The sequence below is a fragment of the Anser cygnoides genome, unplaced genomic scaffold (assembly GCF_040182565.1).
Source record: "Anser cygnoides isolate HZ-2024a breed goose unplaced genomic scaffold, Taihu_goose_T2T_genome scaffold_50_1, whole genome shotgun sequence".
NCBI classification, from domain to species: Eukaryota; Metazoa; Chordata; class Aves; order Anseriformes; family Anatidae; genus Anser; species Anser cygnoides.
The window spans coordinates 447,716-466,248 of record NW_027103073.1 but is presented as its reverse complement, the minus strand read 5'-3'; the positions used below and the strand labels follow the sequence as shown (position 1 = coordinate 466,248).

Genomic DNA, 18,533 nt, shown 5'->3' with positions numbered 1-18,533 from the left:
TTTGGGTCAGCTGTCCTGGGTCTGTCCCCTCCCAGCTCCTGCTGCACCCCCAGCCTGCTCGCTGGCAGGACAGAGCGAGAAGCCGAAAAGTCCTTGGCCTGGTGTAAACACTGCTCTGCAACAATTAAAACATCAGCATGTTATCAGCGCTCTTCTCATCCTAACCCAAAACATAGCACCCTACCAGCTACTATGAGGGAAAATTAACTCTGTCCTAACTGGAACCAGGACAGAAGGGAACAATAGGAGTTGCTCAAGCGGCGGTAAAAACCTTGAGTCATCCTGCCTGTTGATGTCTCGGATATACGGTTGAGAGAACTTTGTGTAAACAGTACAATTGCCAACCCGATAACCCACTGCCCTATCTTAAGAAAAACTAACATGACCAAATAAGGAGGAGAAACACTGCAAACTAAGCAGAGGAAGACTACTGCCTTCATCCGCACGACCACCAGAGGGACAGAGACAACCCCCTAGCAACAATCGACGCAGCCGCAGTACTAGAAAGGGGCCACGTAACCCCCGAAGAACCTGATGATAAAAGGGGACTGCGAAAGGGGGAGGGTGCGCAACATTTGCAGGAGCATGGACTCCCCGGTCGCTCAGCGCTGTTTTGCTTGCTGATCGTTTACTCAATAAACTAACCGACTTATTATAAATTCTTTCTGGCTAAAGAGCAATTTATAACAAATTTGGTGCCGTGACTCGGATAGAGGTAATTTGATCGGGAAGCCTATCTAAGGGGGCGCCCCGCCGATTTCGGCGGCCTTCGCCGGGACTATTGCCGTTCGAACCCTTTACCGACGAACCCTAAATTTCGGGCAGCAAGCAAATAAAGCCGGCAAAACCCCTAGGTAATCTTTGTGCACGAAGGCCGAACAAAGACCCACGGGGTGGGTAAGTATAGGCCGGTGAGCCGTTCGGTTGGGGTTGGTGATCCCGGAGTGCATCTGTGTGAGACGTCCAATTGAGGACGAAGTGAGTGCGGACCCCTCAGTAGTGCGGTTCCCACATCCCGCGAGGGACTGGGCCACGACCAGGGGGAAGCGGCTGCGTGTGTGTGTGAAAGGCACTCCGGAAGATGGGACAGAAGAAGAGTAAGCCTTCTGGTCCCATGGGTGGGGTAATGCCTAGTGTTAGGTTGCCCCCTATTCCCCCAGATAGCCCACTGGGGTTAATGATTAAGAATTGGAGTGATTCCCCTTCTAGGCGGGGAAAGGATAAAGTAAAAATGATTCATTATTGTGTTGAAGTTTGGGGAGGTAGGCAAATTATTGGCCCATATTTGGGTCGTTTGAAGACTGGGTTTGTCAAGCCTTAAACGTTTATGTGAATGCAAAGGAACCTTTTTGTTTAGAGGAGAGCGAATATGCGAGTCTTTAGATTGGCTCAGAGAATCGGTTAATCTGTACCCTTTAAAAGAAAAAGGAGGGGCAAAATTACAAATTGTGGAGCCAAAATTACAATTTGTGGAGCAAGAGGTAAAGTACCTGGGTCACCAGTTAAGTAAGGGGACTAAGAAGTTAGACCCAGACAGAATCAGTGGAATATTGGCTTTAGCGTCCCCGCGAACTAAAAGGCAGGTACAGCAATTACTAGGATTAATAGGCTATTGTAGACAATGGATAGAGGATTATAGCGGAAAGGTAAAATTTCTCTATGAAAAACTGACTAGAGACGGGTTGCTGAAATGGACTCGGGAAGATGAGGAATGACTGAACAAGTTAAAGGAGGAACTAGTACGCCCCCCCCAGTGTTAAGCTTACCAGATTTAAGGAGGCCGTTTTTGGTTTTTTTTTGTGAACAGCGCAGAACGCACGGCATAGGGAGTGCTGGCCCAAGAATGGGCAGGGAGTAAAAAACCTGTGGCCTATTTGTTTAAATTATTGGATCCGGTTAGCCGGGGTTGGCCAAACTGTTTGCAGGTAGTGGTAGCTGCTGCCTTGTTAGTGGAAGAAGCACAGAAGATCACTTTTGGGGGGGAAATCAAAGTAATATCTCTACACAATATATGCGGGGTACTGCAACAGAAGGCAGAGAAATGGATCACTGACGCCAGATTATTAAAATACGAAGGAATTTTGATTTCCTCTCCAAAATTAACATTAGAAACAACCTCCCTACAGAACCCTGCTCAATTTCTTTATGGGGAACCAAATGAGTCCTTAGGACATGATTGCCTCCGAAATATAGAAGAGCAAACGAAATTGAGACCTGATCTAGAAGAGGTGGAATCGGTGAACAGATATATGTGGATGGTTCCTCGGGAGTAGTTGAGGGAAAGCAAAAATCAGGATACGTGTTAGTAAATGGGAAAACATTTGAGATAGTGGAATCTGGACCTTTGAGCCCTAGCTGGTCTGCCCAAGCTTGCGAGCTATGTGCCATACTGCGGGCCCTAAAATTGTTGAAAAATAAAAGCAGTACAATATATACAGATTCAAAATATGCTTATGGGGTAGTACATACATTTGGTAAAATATGGGAAGAAAGGGGGCTCATCAATTCACAAGGAAAGGGTTTAATACATCAGGAATTGATTACCCAGGTTTTACAAGCTATCAGAGAGCCCAAAGAAATTGCCGTAGTACATATAAAAGGGCATCAAAAAGGCCTCACCCCTCAGGTTAGGGGTAATAATCTAGCGGATCAGGAGGCAAAAAGGGCAGCATTAATGAGTATAAGAATTATAAGAACGAGGGAAGATTGCCCAGACTGTGGGAAATACTTAATACTTATACTTAATACTTAATATATAATAATTAATATAACAATCAATAATAATATAATAATATATAATAATGCTTAATATAATACTTAATACTTAATACTGTGGGAAAGACTTAAAGGAATTTCCATGTTATGATTGCTGGAAGGATTTTGGTTTTGATGCCATACAATGTAGTTGTCCGTTCTGGGAAGAGGAGGAAGGGAAATATATGCATTGCTACTTACACGGGCCCATATATACATTGCTCTGCTTTACGCTGCCAGAAAAGGATAAGATGGCTCAAATGGGTATAAAAGAGACCGATGAGGGTAAATGGGTATTGCCCGATGGACGGGAGATGCTCCCTAAGTCTGCAGCTTTAAGAGTGCTACGGAGGTTTCATGAAAACACTCATTGGGGAACTCAAGCGCTAGTGGATCAATTTGCTACAAAGTATATATGTATTGGAATATACAGTGTAGCAAAACGAGTTGTGAATGACTGCCTTGTCTGTAGGAGAGTGAACACCCAGCATATGAGAAAAAGAGTGTTAAGAGGTCGGGAACTGGCGCACCGACCTTTTGCCAAAATCCAACTAGATTTCACAGAGCTTCCAAAAGTAGGAAGGTACAAATACTTATTAGTGATTGTAGATCATCTCACGCACTTTGTCAAAGCCTTCCCAACGGCAAGGACAACGGCCCATGCCGTGGTGAAAATACTATTCGAAAATATCATCCTGAGATACGAGATTATAGAAACAATTGATTCTGACCGAGGTCTGCACTTTGTGTCGAAAGTGTCCTGAGAGACTAGGAAAGCTTTGGGGACAAATTGGGAATATCAGACTCCGTGGCACCCTCAAAGCTCTGGAAAGGTGGAACGAATGAATGGTGAAATTAACACTAGATGGGTCTGTTCATCGACGGGTGTTACTCCTTGCTTATCACTCAAACTCTTTAATGTGTCTCAAGATTTCTGTATACAGGTAATAAATGTACCAAGAATTCTGTACCATTCTGAAGAGTGCGGTGTGTATGCAGACCACACTGGAGTAGTGAGGGATACAATGATGAAACTCAGAGAAGGACTGGAAAAGAGGAAACGAGAGAATGAAACCAGGCAGAATTGGTACGAATCTTGGTTTAATTATTCACCTTGGCTTACAACTTTGCTGTCAACAATAGCAGGACCCTTGTTGTTATTAAGTGTTAGGGCTAACCTTTGGACCATGTATTTTCAACCGAGTAATCGCAATTGTAAAAAGCCGTTTAGAGGCAGCGCATTTGATGCTTATCCGTGCTAAATATGAGCCTGTAACTATGGATGAGGATGCAGAAACTTTAATGCTCAGTAGTCAGGCATACCAGGAATTAATGAACAAAATAACTAGCTAAAAGAAAAAGGAGGGATTGTGATGTATAAGAAATGTTTGTTCATTATTTTTCATGGCTATATTAAGAAGGGAACAATAGGAGTTGCTCAAGCGGCGGTAAAAACCTTGAGTCATCCTGCCTGTTGATGTCTCGGATATACGGTTGAGAGAACTTTGTGTAAACAGTACAATTGCCAACCCGATAACCCACTGCCCTATCTTAAGAAAAACTAACATGACCAAATTGGCCACTTGCCGAGGCGAGGCCACTTGCCGAGGCGACCGGCTCCAGGGCAGACGCGTGCTGCAGCGGAGCGCGGGATCGGGACAGGCAGGGCTATTTTTCAGGCATCGAGCCTACGTGAGGGAGCCGCCAGGCACCGGCAGCCCTCGTGAGGGAGGCTGACGAGGCGTAGGCGGAGCCAGCAGCGTCAGCGACAGCTCCTCCCCCCGGCAGCCCTTAGGGAGCGCGAGCGACCAGGAGCGCGGCGAACAGGGCCGGCAAACAGGGAGTGACGCGGCAGTTAGCGAGGCAGTTAGCGCGGGCAGGAAGGGCGGGCAAGAAGGGCGGGGACCCATCGTCGCTCTGTTGCAGCTACCTCTCCCTTCCGTGCTTGTAACCTGCTTGCGTAGAACCTGACCATGGTATCAACCAGGCAGAAAAGCGTGGCCTCCGCATCTCGTGCGGCATCTCCAGCCACGGTCACCACGGTGGCTACTCAGACGGAGGGATCCGTGAAAAACGCAGCCGTCCAGGTCCTGGGCTGCAGAGTGTGCCCCAGCCTTCTGTCGGTCTCCGACAGCAGTGGTGGGTATGCCTGTGGGAGGTGCGCCCAGGTTGAAGAACTGCTCAGCCAGGTAGCAGTGCTCCGGGAGGAGGTGAACAGGCTCAGAAGCATCAGGGAATCGGAGATGGAAATTGACTGGTGGAGGTGCACTCTACCCTCTCTGAGGCAGGCTCACGAACCTGCCACAGCACAGGCATCTCCTGTTATGCAGAAGACGGAGGTTCCCTCCTCCTGCCAGGCAGCGGGAGGAGACCTAGATCAAGGGGGGGAATGGAGGCAGGTGCCTATTCGGGGTGGTAGGCAAGCCCTCTCTCTGCCCACCTCACCTTCTCATCTACCCTTAAATAATCGATATGAAGGACTAGAACAAGACAATCTGAATGACAAAGTAGATAAAAACCCGTCCCAGCTGGAGGGGGCGCCTAAGACAAGGCGACCTACACATCGCATTGCCACATCATCCTTCAAAAAAGAAAGAAGGGCTATTGTTATGGGGGGCTCCCTTCTGAAAGGGACAGAGGGACCGATATGCCGACCGGACCCAACCCGCAGAGAAGTCTGTTGCCTCCCTGGGGCTCGGGTGAGAGACTTTGCCAAGAAAGTCCAGCGCCTGGTACGTCCCACTGACTACTACCCGCTACTGGTCTTTCAGGCTGGTAGCGATGAAGTAGCAACGAGAAGTCCGAAGGCGATCAAAAGAGACTTTAGGGATTTGGGGCGACTACTTAGAGGATCAGGGGCACAGGTTGTGTTTGCCTCTGTCCTTCCGATAGGGGGGATCGAAGCTGAAAGGCGTGCTGTTCACATAAACTCGTGGCTTCGAGACTGGTGTGACCGGCAGAACTTTGGGTTCTTTGATCACGGGAAGGTCTATGCTACACAGGGCCTGATGGCACCGGATGGGATGTGCCTCTCTCGGAGAGGGGTAAGGATCTTTGGTCAGGAGTTGGCAGGGCTGATAGATAGGGCTTTAAACTAGAGTCGAAGGGGGAAGGGGCTAAAACCAGGCACGCCGGTGAAAACCTAAGGGAAGGTACGCTAGAATCAGAGGGGCTGGGTGCCAGTGAGGTCCTTCGGGCAGATCCACAAGGTGCTGAGTGTAAGGAGACGCACCTGAAGTGCTTCTACACAAACGCACGCAGTATGAGGAATAAAATGGATGAGCTAGAAGTCCTGGCCCAGTCCCGCAACTACGACATCATCGGCATAAGCGAAACCTGGTGGGATGAGTCCTGTGACTGGGGTGTTGCGATAGATGGTTACAGGCTCTTCAGGAGGGACAGGCAGGGTAGGCGAGGTGGTGGGGTGGCGATATATGTGAAGCAGGGGCTGGACTGTGTGGAACTTCAGGTCGGCGATGGCAAAGTTGAGAGCCTCTGGGTAAGGATCAAGGGACGAACGAATAAAGGGGATGTCGTTGTGGGAGTCTATTACAGACCGCCTGGCCAGGACGATAGCGCCGATAAATTATTCTTTACAGAACTAAGAGAGGCCTCGAGATTAACTCCCCTTGTCCTTATGGGGGACTTCAACTTGCCAGACGTTAACTGGGAGTGCCACACGGCTGACACGAGCAAGTCCAGGAGGTTCATGAAGCACCTAGATGATAACTTCTTGGTGCAGGTGCTAACGGAGCCAACTAGGAAAGGTGCCCTCCTAGACCTGTTGCTAGAAAACAGAGAGGGTCTGGTGGGAGATGTGGTGATTGGTGGCCGCCTTGGTCAAAGCGACCATGAAGTGGTTGAGTTCAAAATTTACGGTGACAGAAGGAAAAGTGCCACCAAAACCTCATCCCTAGATATGGGGAAAGCGGACTTCAGGCTGCTCAGGGAACTAGTCAGCAAGGTCCCCTGGGAAACTGCTCTTGAAGGCCTCGATGTCCACCAGTGCTGGTCATTCTTTAAGCGATGCCTCCTAGAAGCACAAGATCAGGCAATTCCTAAATATCGCAAGTCAGGCAGGCGGGGCAGGAGGCCGGCGTGGCTGACCAGGAACATTCTAATGGAGATTAGGCGGAAACAGAGAGTGTTTCGCTACTGGAAGGAGGGCCAGGTGTCATGGAAAGAATACATGGATGCTGTTCGTGTTTGTAGGCAGAAAATTCGTGTGGCCAAAGCACACCTAGAGTTGAAGCTGGCTGTGTCTGTGAGAGAAAATAAAAAGGGCTTTTTCAGATATGTGAATGGAAAAAGGAGAACTAAAGAATACATAGGGCCGCTCCTTGATAGGGAAGGTCTCCTCACAGACAATGGCATAGGCAAAGCAGAGACGCTTAACGCCTTCTTTGCCTCTGTCTTCAATGCCGATGATGGGCTTCGGGACCCAGGGTGCCCTGAGCTGGAGGACCAGGACGGTGGGGATGACAAACTCCCAACCGACCCTGAACGTGTGCGGGATTTGCTACTCCACCTGGATCCCTACAAGTCCATGGGTCCGGACGGGATTCATCCCCGGGTGCTGAAAGAGCTGGCGGACGTCGTCGCGGAACCTCTCTCAATTATTTTTCAATGATCCTGGGAATTTGGAGAGGTCCCGGTAGACTGGAAGCTGGCAAATGTTGTGCCGATTTACAAAAAGGGTCAGAAAGAAGACCCTAGCAATTACAGGCCTGTCAGTCTCACGTCAGTGCCTGGTAAAATCATGGAGAAGATGGTTCTCGAACTTATTGAGGCGCACCTGGGGGACAAAGCAGTCATTGGTCCCAGCCAGCATGGGTTTGTGAAGGGTAGGTCCTGCCTAACTAACCTGATTTCCTTTTATGATAAGATCACCCGTATGATGGATCAAGGGAAACCAGCTGATGTGATTTTTTTGGACTTCAGCAAGGCTTTTGACACGGTTTCCCATAGGATCCTACTGGACAAAATGTCCACCATACAGCTAAATAAAAACATCATACGATGAGTGAGCAATTGGCTAACGGGCAGGGCCCAAAGGGTTATGGTAAATGGGGCTGCGTCAGGCTGGCGGGCGGTCACCAGTGGGGTCCCTCAAGGCTCCATTTTAGGGCCGGTACTTTTCAATATTTTTATAAACGATCTGGATGTAGGAATAGAAGGTATTTTGAGCAAGTTTGCTGATGACACCAAACTTGGAGGAGTTGTGGACTCGAATGAGGGTGGAAAGGCCTTGCAGAGGGATCTGGATAGGTTGGAGAGCTGGGCGATTACCAACCGCATGAAGTTCAATAAGAGCAAGTGCCGGGTCCTGCACCTGGGACGGGGAAATCCTGGCTGCACGTACAGACTGGGCGATGAGACGCTGGAGAGCAGCCTAGAAGAGAGGGATCTGGGGGTCGTGGTAGACAGCAAGTTGAATATGAGCCAGCAGTGTGCCCTGGCGGCCAGGAGGGCCAACCGTATCCTGGGGTGCATCAAGCACGGCATCGCTAGTAGGTCAAGGGAGGTGATTGTCCCGCTCTACTCTGCGCTGGTGTACTCGAGTGCACCTCGAGTACTGTGTGCAGTTCTGGGCACCACAGTATAAACAGGACATGAAACTGTTGGAGAGTGTACAGAGGAGGGCTACGAAGATGGTGAAAGGCCTGGAGGGGAAGACGTACGAGGAACGGCTGAGGTCACTGGGCCTGTTCAGCCTGGAAAAGAGGAGGCTGAGGGGAGACCTCATCACAGTCTACAACTTCTTCGTAAGGGGGTGTCGAGAGGCAGGAGACCTTTTCTCCATTAACACCAGTGACAGGACCCGCGGGAACGGGGTTAAGCTGAGGCAGGGGAAATTTAGGCTCGACATCAGGAGGGGGTTCTTCACAGAGAGGGTGGTTGCACACTGGAACAGGCTCCCCAGGGAAGTGGTCACTGCACCGAGCCTGTCTGAATTTAAGAAGAGATTGGACTGTGCACTTAGTCACATGGTCTGAACTTTTCGGTAGACCTGTGCGGTATCAAGAGTTGGACTTGATGATCTTTAAGGGTCCCTTCCAACTCAGGATATTCTATGATGCTATGATTCTATGAAATAAGGAGGAGAAGCACTGCAAACTAAGCAGAGGAAGACTACTGCCTTCATCCGCACGACCACCAGAGGGACAGAGACGACCCCCTAGCAACAATCGACGCAGCCGCAGTACTAGAAAGGGGCCACGTAACCCCGGAAGAACCTGATGATAAAAGGGGACTACGAAAGGGGGAGGGTGCGCTCCGTTTGAAGAAGCATGGACTCCCCGGTCGCTCAGCGCTGTTTTGCTTGCTGATCGCTTACTCAATAAACTAACCGACTTACTATAAATTCTTTCTGGCTAAAGAGTAATTTATAACAGAAGGCAGTAAGTATTGAAAGTAGCTGACAGGAAGCTCACCCGAGCTGGAATGCAGCTCGTACAGAAAGTCTCTAAAAGGAAGCGCACATGAACTGCAAGGAAGCTCGTAAATAAAGTCGCTGACAGGAAGCGCACCCGAGCTTGAAGGAAGCTCGTAGATAATGTTGGTAAAAGGAAGCACACCCGAGATGGAAAGTCGCTGAAAGAAAGCTCAGCTGAGCTGGAATGCACGCCTTACTGAAAGTCGATGAAGAGAAGATCATCCGAGCGGGAAGGACACCCGATAGGCACCCGAGCCTGAAGGAAGATCGCACTGAATGTCACTGAAAGGAAGTGCACCCGAGATGGAAGGAAGCTAGTACTTAATGTCGCTGAAAGGAAGCGCACTTGAGCTGGAAAGAAGCTCGTACTGAAAGGAAGCGCACCCGAGATGGAAGGCAGCTCGTACTGAAAACAGCTGAAGGGAAGATCATCCAAGCAGGAAGGACGCTCCTACTGGAAGTTGCTGAAAGGAAGCGGAACCGAGCTAGAAGGAAACTCGTACTGAAAGTCGCTGAAGGGAAGCGCACCCGAGCTGGAAGGAACCTCGTACTGAAAGTCGCTGAAAGGAAGCGCACCCGAGCTGGAAAGAAGCTCGTACAGAAAGTCGCTTTAAAGAAGCGCACCCGAGCTGGAGGGAAGCTCTTTCTCAAAGTCGCTGAAAGGAAGTGCACTCGAGCTGGAAGGCAGATCGTACTGAAAGTCCCTGAAAGAAATCTCACCTGAGGTGGAATGCACCCGTTACAGAAAGTCGCTGAAGGGAAGCTCATCCGAGCTGGATGGAAGCTCGTAATGAAAGTCGCTGAAAGGAAGCGCAACCGAGCTGGAAGGCAGCCTGAAATTAATATTGCTTAAAGGAAGTGAACCTGATCTGGAAGGAAGTTCGTTCTGAAAGGAAGCGCGATTGACCAGGTAGGCAGCTCATACTGAAAGTCGCTGAAAGGAAGCGCTCCAGAGCTAGAAGGAAGCTCATACTGAAAGTCGCTGAAATAAAGCTCACACGAGCTGGAATGCAGCCCGAACATAATGTCACTGAAAGGAAGTGCATGCGATCTGGAAGAAAGCTCGTATTGAAAGGAAGCGCACCCGAGCTGAAAAACAGCTCATACTGAACGTCTCCGAAAGAAAGTGCACCCGAGCTGGAAAGAAGCTCATACTGAAAGTCGCTGAAAGGAAGCGCACCCGAGCTGGAAAGAAGCTCGTACTGAAAGGAAGCGCACCCGAGATGGAAGGCAGCTCATACAGAAAGTTGCTGAAAGGAAGCGCACCAGAGCTGGAAGGAAGCTCGTACTGAAAGTCGCTGAAAGGAAGTGCAGCAGAGCAGGAAAGAAGCTCGTACTGAATTTCGATAAAAGGAAGCACACCCAAGCTGGAAGGAAGCGTGAACATAATGTCACTGAAAGGAAGTGCACCCGAACTGGAAGGAAGCTCGTACTGAAAGGAAGCGCACCCGAGCTGGAAAGAAGCTCGTACTGAAAGTCGCTGAAAGAAAGCTCAGCCGAGCTGGAATGCACGCCTTACTGAAAGTCGATAAAGAGAAGATCATCCGAGCGGGAAGGACGCTCATACTGAAAGTCGCTGAAAGGAAGAGCACCCAAGCTGCATGGAAGCTCGTGCTGAAAGGAAGCGCGTCCGAGCTGGAAGGAAATTCGTACTGAAAGTCGCTGAAAGGAAGCGCACCCGAGTTGGAAGGAAGCTCGTACTGAAAGTCGCTGAAAGGAATCGCACCCAAGCTGGAAGGCGGCTGGTACTGAAAGTCGCTGAAAGGAAGTGCACCCGAGTTGGAAGGCAGCTCATACTGAAAGTCGCTGAAAGGAAGCACACCCAAGCTGGGAGGAAGCTCGTACTGAAAGTGACTGAAAGGAAGCACACCCGAGATGGAAGGAAGCTCGTTCAGAATGTCGCTGAAAGGAAGCGCACTCGAGCTGGTAGTGTGCTTGTACTGAAAGTCACTGAAAGGAAGCGCACCCGAGCTGGAAAGAAGCTCGTACAGAAAGTCGCTTTAAAGAAGCCCACCCGAGCTGGAAGGAAGCTCATACTTAAAGTCGCTGAAAGGAAGTGCACCGGAGCTGGAAGGCAGATCTTACTGAAGTCCTTGAAAGAAATCTCACCTGAGGTGGAATGCACCCGTTACTGAAAGTCGCTGAAATGAAGCGAACTCGATCCGGTATTGTGTTCATGCAGAAAGTCGCTGACAGGAAGCTCACCAGAGCTGGAAGGAAGCCCGTACTGAACGTCTCTGCAAGGAAGCGCACCCGAGCTGAAAGGCAGCTTATACTGAAATTTGCTGAAAGAAAGCTCATACTGAGCTTTAAGGCAGCTTGTACTGAAAATCGCTGAAAGGAAGATTATCCGAGCTGGAAGGCAGCTCATACAGAATTTCGCTAAAAGGAAGCACACCCGAGCTGGAAGGCAGTTCATAGGTAAATAAGCTGAAAACAAGCAAACCCGAGCTGGAAGGAAGCTCATACTGAAAGGAATCGCACTCGAGCTAGTAGTATGCTTCTACTGAAAGTCACTGACAGCCAGCACACCCGAGCTGGAACGCAGCCCGAACTGAATGTCACTGAAAGGAAGCGCACCCGACCTGGAAGGAAGCTCGTACTCAAAGTCACTGAAAGGAAGCGCACCCGATCTGGAAGGAAGCTCATACAGAAAGTCGCTGATAACAAGCGCACCCGAGATGGAAAACAGCTAATATTGAAAGTCGCTGAAAGGAAGCACGCCTGAGCTGGACGGCAGCTCATACTGAAAGGCGCTTAAAGGAAGCGCACCCGAGCTGGAAGGAAGCTCGTACTGAAAATCACTTCAGGGAACCGCTCCAGAGCTGGAAGTAAGCTCGTACTGAAAGGAAGCGCACCCGAGCTGGAAGGAAGCTCATACAGAAAGTCGCTGATAAGAAGCGCACCCGATTTGGAAGGCAGCTCATACAGAAAGTCGCTGATAACAAGCGCACCAGAGCTGGAAGACAGCTCATATTGAAAGTCGCTGAAAGGAAGCACGCCTGAGCTGGACGGCAGCTCATACTGAAAGTCGCTTCAGGGAACCGCTCCAGAGCTGGAAGTAAGCTCGTACTGAAAGGAAGCGCATCCGAGCTGGAAGGGAGCTCATACGGAAAGTCACTGAAAGGAAGCGAAACCGAACTGGAAGGAAGCTCGTACTGAAAGTCGCTGAAAGGAAGCGCACCCGAGCTGAAAAACAGCTCATACTGAACGTCTCCGAAAGAAAGTGCACCCGAGCTGGAAAGAAGCTCATACAGAAAGTTGCTGAAAGGAAGCGCACCAGAGCTGGAAGGAAGCTCGTACTGAAAGTCGCTGAAAGGAAGTGCAGCAGAGCAGGAAAGAAGCTCGTACTGAATTTCGATAAAAGGAAGCACACCCAAGCTGGAAGGAAGCGTGAACATAATGTCACTGAAAGGAAGTGCACCCGAACTGGAAGGAAGCTCGTACTGAAAGGAAGCGCACCCGAGCTGGAAAGAAGCTCGTACTGAAAGTCGCTGAAAGAAAGCTCAGCCGAGCTGGAATGCACGCCTTACTGAAAGTCGATAAAGAGAAGATCATCCGAGCGGGAAGGACGCTCATACTGAAAGTCGCTGAAAGGAAGAGCACCCAAGCTGCATGGAAGCTCGTGCTGAAAGGAAGCGCGTCCGAGCTGGAAGGAAATTCGTACTGAAAGTCGCTGAAAGGAAGCGCACCCGAGTTGGAAGGAAGCTCGTACTGAAAGTCGCTGAAAGGAATCGCACCCAAGCTGGAAGGCGGCTGGTACTGAAAGTCGCTGAAAGGAAGTGCACCCGAGTTGGAAGGCAGCTCATACTGAAAGTCGCTGAAAGGAAGCACACCCAAGCTGGGAGGAAGCTCGTACTGAAAGTGACTGAAAGGAAGCACACCCGAGATGGAAGGAAGCTCGTTCAGAATGTCGCTGAAAGGAAGCGCACTCGAGCTGGTAGTGTGCTTGTACTGAAAGTCACTGAAAGGAAGCGCACCCGAGCTGGAAAGAAGCTCGTACAGAAAGTCGCTTTAAAGAAGCCCACCCGAGCTGGAAGGAAGCTCATACTTAAAGTCGCTGAAAGGAAGTGCACCGGAGCTGGAAGGCAGATCTTACTGAAGTCCTTGAAAGAAATCTCACCTGAGGTGGAATGCACCCGTTACTGAAAGTCGCTGAAATGAAGCGAACTCGATCCGGTATTGTGTTCATGCAGAAAGTCGCTGACAGGAAGCTCACCAGAGCTGGAAGGAAGCCCGTACTGAACGTCTCTGCAAGGAAGCGCACCCGAGCTGAAAGGCAGCTTATACTGAAATTTGCTGAAAGAAAGCTCATACTGAGCTTTAAGGCAGCTTGTACTGAAAATCGCTGAAAGGAAGATTATCCGAGCTGGAAGGCAGCTCATACAGAATTTCGCTAAAAGGAAGCACACCCGAGCTGGAAGGCAGTTCATAGGTAAATAAGCTGAAAACAAGCAAACCCGAGCTGGAAGGAAGCTCATACTGAAAGGAATCGCACTCGAGCTAGTAGTATGCTTCTACTGAAAGTCACTGACAGCCAGCACACCCGAGCTGGAACGCAGCCCGAACTGAATGTCACTGAAAGGAAGCGCACCCGACCTGGAAGGAAGCTCGTACTCAAAGTCACTGAAAGGAAGCGCACCCGATCTGGAAGGAAGCTCATACAGAAAGTCGCTGATAACAAGCGCACCCGAGATGGAAAACAGCTAATATTGAAAGTCGCTGAAAGGAAGCACGCCTGAGCTGGACAGCAGCTCATACTGAAAGGCGCTTAAAGGAAGCGCACCCGAGCTGGAAGGAAGCTCGTACTGAAAATCACTTCAGGGAACCGCTCCAGAGCTGGAAGTAAGCTCGTACTGAAAGGAAGCGCACCCGAGCTGGAAGGAAGCTCATACAGAAAGTCGCTGATAAGAAGCGCACCCGATTTGGAAGGCAGCTCATACAGAAAGTCGCTGATAACAAGCGCACCAGAGCTGGAAGACAGCTCATATTGAAAGTCGCTGAAAGGAAGCACGCCTGAGCTGGACGGCAGCTCATACTGAAAGTCGCTTCAGGGAACCGCTCCAGAGCTGGAAGTAAGCTCGTACTGAAAGGAAGCGCATCCGAGCTGGAAGGGAGCTCATACGGAAAGTCACTGAAAGGAAGCGAAACCGAACTGGAAGGAAGCTCGTACTGAAAGTCGCTGAAAGGAAGCGCACCCGAGCTGGAAAGCAGCTCATACTGAGAGTCACTGAAAGAAAGCTCACCTGAGCTGGAATGCACCCCTTACTGAAAGTCGTTGAAGGGAAGATCATCCGAGCTGGAAGGACGCTCATACCGAAAGTCGCTGAAAGGAAGCACACCCGAGCTAGAAGGAAGCTCATACTGAAAATCGCTGAAAGGAACCGCACCCGACACTGAAGAAGTTCATTCAGAAAATCGATGAAAGGAATTGCACCTTACCTGGAATGCAGCTCGTACGTAAAGTCGCTGAAAGGAAGTGTCCTCGATCTTGTAGTATGCTTGTACTGAACGTCGCTGACAGGAAACAAACCCGAGCTGGAAAGCAGCTCGTACTGAAAGTCGCTGAAAGGAAGCACTACCGATCAGGAAGTAAGATCATACTGAAAGTCGCTGAAATGAAGCGCACCCAAGTTTGGAGGAAGCTCGTACTGAAAGTCAATGAAAGGAAGCGCACCGAAGCTGGAAGGAGACTGGTACTGACAGTAGCTCATCGGAAGCGCAGCCGAGCCTGAAGGAAGATCGCACTGAATGTCACTGAAAGGAAGTGCACCCGAGATGGAAGGACGCTCGTACTGAAAGTCGCTGAAAGGAAGCGCACTTGAGCTGGTAGTATGCTCGTACTGAAAGTCGCTGACAGGAAGCGCACCCGAGCTTGAAGGCAGCTCGTACTGAAAGTCACTGAAAGGAAGCACGCCCGAGCTGGAAGAACGCTCATACTGAAAATCACTGAAAGAAAGCTACCTGAGCTGGAAGGCAGCTCGTACTGAAAACAGCTGAAGGGAAGATCATCCGAGCAGGAAGGACGCTCCTACTGGAAGTTGCTGAAAGGAAGCGGAACCGAGCTGGATGGAAACTCGTACTGAAAATCGCTTCAGGGAACTGCACCAGAGCTGGAATGAAGCTCGTACTGAAAGGGAGTGCACCCGAGCAGGAAGGCAGCTCATACTGAAAGGTACTGAAAGGGAGCGCACCCATGCTGGAAGGCAGCTGATTCGGAAAGTCGCTGAAAGGAAGCGCACCCGAGCTGGAAGGACGCTCATACTGAAAGTCACTGACAGGAAGTGCACCATAGCCGGAAGGAAGCTCTTTCTCAAAGTCGCTGAAAGTAAGTGCACCCATGCTGGAAGGCAGTTAGTACTGAAATTAGCTTAAAGGAAGCGCACCCAAGCTGGAAGGCAGCTCATTCTGAAATTCGCTGAAAGGAAGCACACCCTATGAAGAAGGCACTCCGTACTTAACGTAGGTGAAAGGAAGCACACCCGAGCTGGAAGAACGCTCATACTGAAAGTCGCTGAAAGAAAGCTCATCTGAGCTGGAATGCACCCGTTACTGAAAGTCGCTGAAGGGAAGCTCATCCGAGCTGGATGGAAGCTTGTAATGAAAGTCGCTGAAAGGAAGTGCAACCGAGCTGGAAGGCGGCTGCTGAAAGGAAGTGCACCCAAGCTGGAAGGAAGCTCGTACTGAAAGTCACTGAAAGGAAGTGCACTCGAGCTGGTAGTATGCTTGTACTGAAAGTCACTCAAAGGTTGCACACCCGAGCTGGAAGAACGCTCATACTGAAATTCGCTGAAAGAAAGCTACCTGAGCTGGAAGGCAGCTCGTACTGAAAATAGCTGAAGGGAAGATCATCCGAGCAGGACGGATGCTCCTACTGGAAGTTGCTGAAAGGAAGCGGAACCGAGCTAGAAGGAAACTCATGCAGAAAATCACTTCAGGGATCCGCACCAGAGCAGGAAGGAAGCTCTCCCTGAAAGGAAGCGCACCCAAGCTGGAAGGACGCTCATACTGAAAGGAAGCGCACCCGAGCTGGAAGGGAGCTCACACTGAAAGTCACTGAAAGGAAGCGAAACCGAGCTGGAAGGAAGCTCGCACTGAAAATTGCCGGAAGGAAGTGCACCCGAGCTGGAAGGAAGCTCGTACTGAAAGTCACTGAAAGGAAGTGCACTCGAGCTGGTAGTATGCTTGTACTGAAAGTCACTCAAAGGTTGCACACCCGAGCTGGAAGAACGCTCATACTGAAATTCGCTGAAAGAAAGCTACCTGAGCTGGAAGGCAGCGCGTACTGAAAATAGCTGAAGGGAAGATCATCCGAGCAGGAAGGATGCTCCTACTGGAAGTTGCTGAAAGGAAGCGGAACCGAGCTAGAAGGAAACTCATGCAGAAAATCACTTCAGGGATCCGCACCAGAGCTGGAAGGAAGCTCTCCCTGAAAGGAAGCGCACCCAAGCTGGAAGGACGCTCATACTGAAAGTCGCTGACAGGAAGCGCACCCAAGCCGGAATGAAGCTCTTTCTCAAAGTCGCTGAAAGGAAGTGCACCCGTGCTGGAAGGCAGTTAGTACTGAAATTCGCTTAAAGGTAGCGCACCCAAGCTGGAAGGAAGCTCATAATGAATGCCGCTGAGAGGAAGTGCACCCGAGCTTGAAGGCAGATCGTACTGAAAGTCCCTGAAAGAAATCTCACCTGAGGTGGAATGCACCCCTTACTGAAAGTCGCTGAAGGGAAGCTCATCCGAGCTGGATGGAAGCTCGTAATGAAAGTCGCTGAAAGGAAGCGCAACCGAGCTGGAAGGCACCCTGAAATTAATATTATTTAAAGGAAGTGAACCCGATCTGGAAGGAAGTTCGTACTGAAATGAAGCGCGATTGACCTGGTAGGCAGCTCATACTGAAAGTCGCTGAAAGGAAGTGCAGCAGAGCAGGAAAGAAGCTCGTACTGAATTTCGATAAAAGGAAGCACACCCAAGCTGGAAGGAAGCGTGAACATAATGTCACTGAAAGGAAGTGCACCCGAACTGGAAGAAAGCTCGTACTGAAAGGAAGCGCACCCGAGCTGGAAAGAAGCTCGTACTGAAAGTCGCTGAAAGAAAGCTCAGCTGAGCTGGAATGCACGCCTTAATGAAAGTCGATGAAGAGAAGATCATCCGAGCGGGAAGGACGCTCATACTGAAAGTCGCTGAAAGGAAGAGCACCCAAGCTGCATGGAAGCTCGTACTGAAAGTCGCTGAAAGGAAGCGCACCCAAGCTGGAAGGCGGCTGGTACTGAAAGTCGCTGAAAGGAAGTGCACCCGAGTTGGAAGGCAGCTCATACTGAAAGTCGCTGAAAGAAAGCTCAGCTGAGCTGGAATGCACGCCTAACTGAAAGTCGATGAAGAGAAGATCATCCGAGCGGGAAGGACGCTCATACTGAAAGTCGCTGAAAGGAAGAGCACCCAAGCTGCATGGAAGGCAGGCGCGTCCGAGCTGGTAGGAAATTCGTACTGAAAGTCGCTGAAAGGAAGCGCACCCAAGCTGGAAGGCGGCTGGTACTGAAAGTCGCTGAAAGGAAGTGCACCTGAGGGGGAGGAAACTCGTACTGAAAGTCTCTGAAAGGAAGCACACCCAAGCTGGAAGGAGGCTGGTACTGAAAGTGGCTTAAAGGAAGCGCACCCTAGATGGAAGGAAGCATGTTTAGAAAATCGCTGAATAGTGCAGCTCGTACTTAAAGTCGCTGAAAGGAAGCGCACCCAAGCTGGGAGTTAGCTCGTACTGAAAGTGCCTGAAAGGAAGCACACCCAAGCTGAAATGAGGTGGGTACTGAAAGTGGCTGAAAGGAAGCGCACCCGAGATGGAAAGAAGCTCATTCAGAATGTCGCTGAAAGAAAGCTCAGCTGAGCTGGAATGCACGCCTTAATGAAAGTCGATGAAGAGAAGATCATCCGAGCGGGAAGGACGCTCATACTGAAAGTCGCTGAAAGGAAGAGCACCCAAGCTGCATGGAAGGCAGGCGCGTCCGAGCTGGTAGGAAATTCGTACTGAAAGTCGCTGAAAGGAAGCGCACCCAAGCTGGAAGGCGGCTGGTACTGAAAGTCGCTGAAAGGAAGTGCACCTGAGGGGGAGGAAACTCGTACTGAAAGTCTCTGAAAGGAAGCACACCCAAGCTGGAAGGAGGCTGGTACTGAAAGTGGCTTAAAGGAAGCGCACCCGAGCTGGAAGGAAGCTTGTTCAGAAAATCGCTGAATAGTGCAGCTCGTACTTAAAGTCGCTGAAAGGAAGCGCACCCAAGCTGGGAGTTAGCTCGTACTGAAAGTGCCTGAAAGGAAGCACACCCAAGCTGAAATGAGGTGGGTTCTGAAAGTGGCT

General features: G+C 50.1%; 1 long non-coding RNA gene across 1 annotated transcript in view; it reads left to right on the top strand.

Moving 5' to 3' along the window:
* Positions 1-231: 231 nt before the first annotated feature.
* The window catches only part of LOC136789480 (uncharacterized), a 200,197-nt gene continuing 181,895 nt past the window's right edge, over positions 232-18,533 (top strand). Inside the window, exon 1 of the long non-coding RNA XR_010828213.1 lies at positions 232-897. This is a non-coding gene — a long non-coding RNA (uncharacterized lncRNA). The remainder of the gene's footprint in view (positions 898-18,533) is intronic.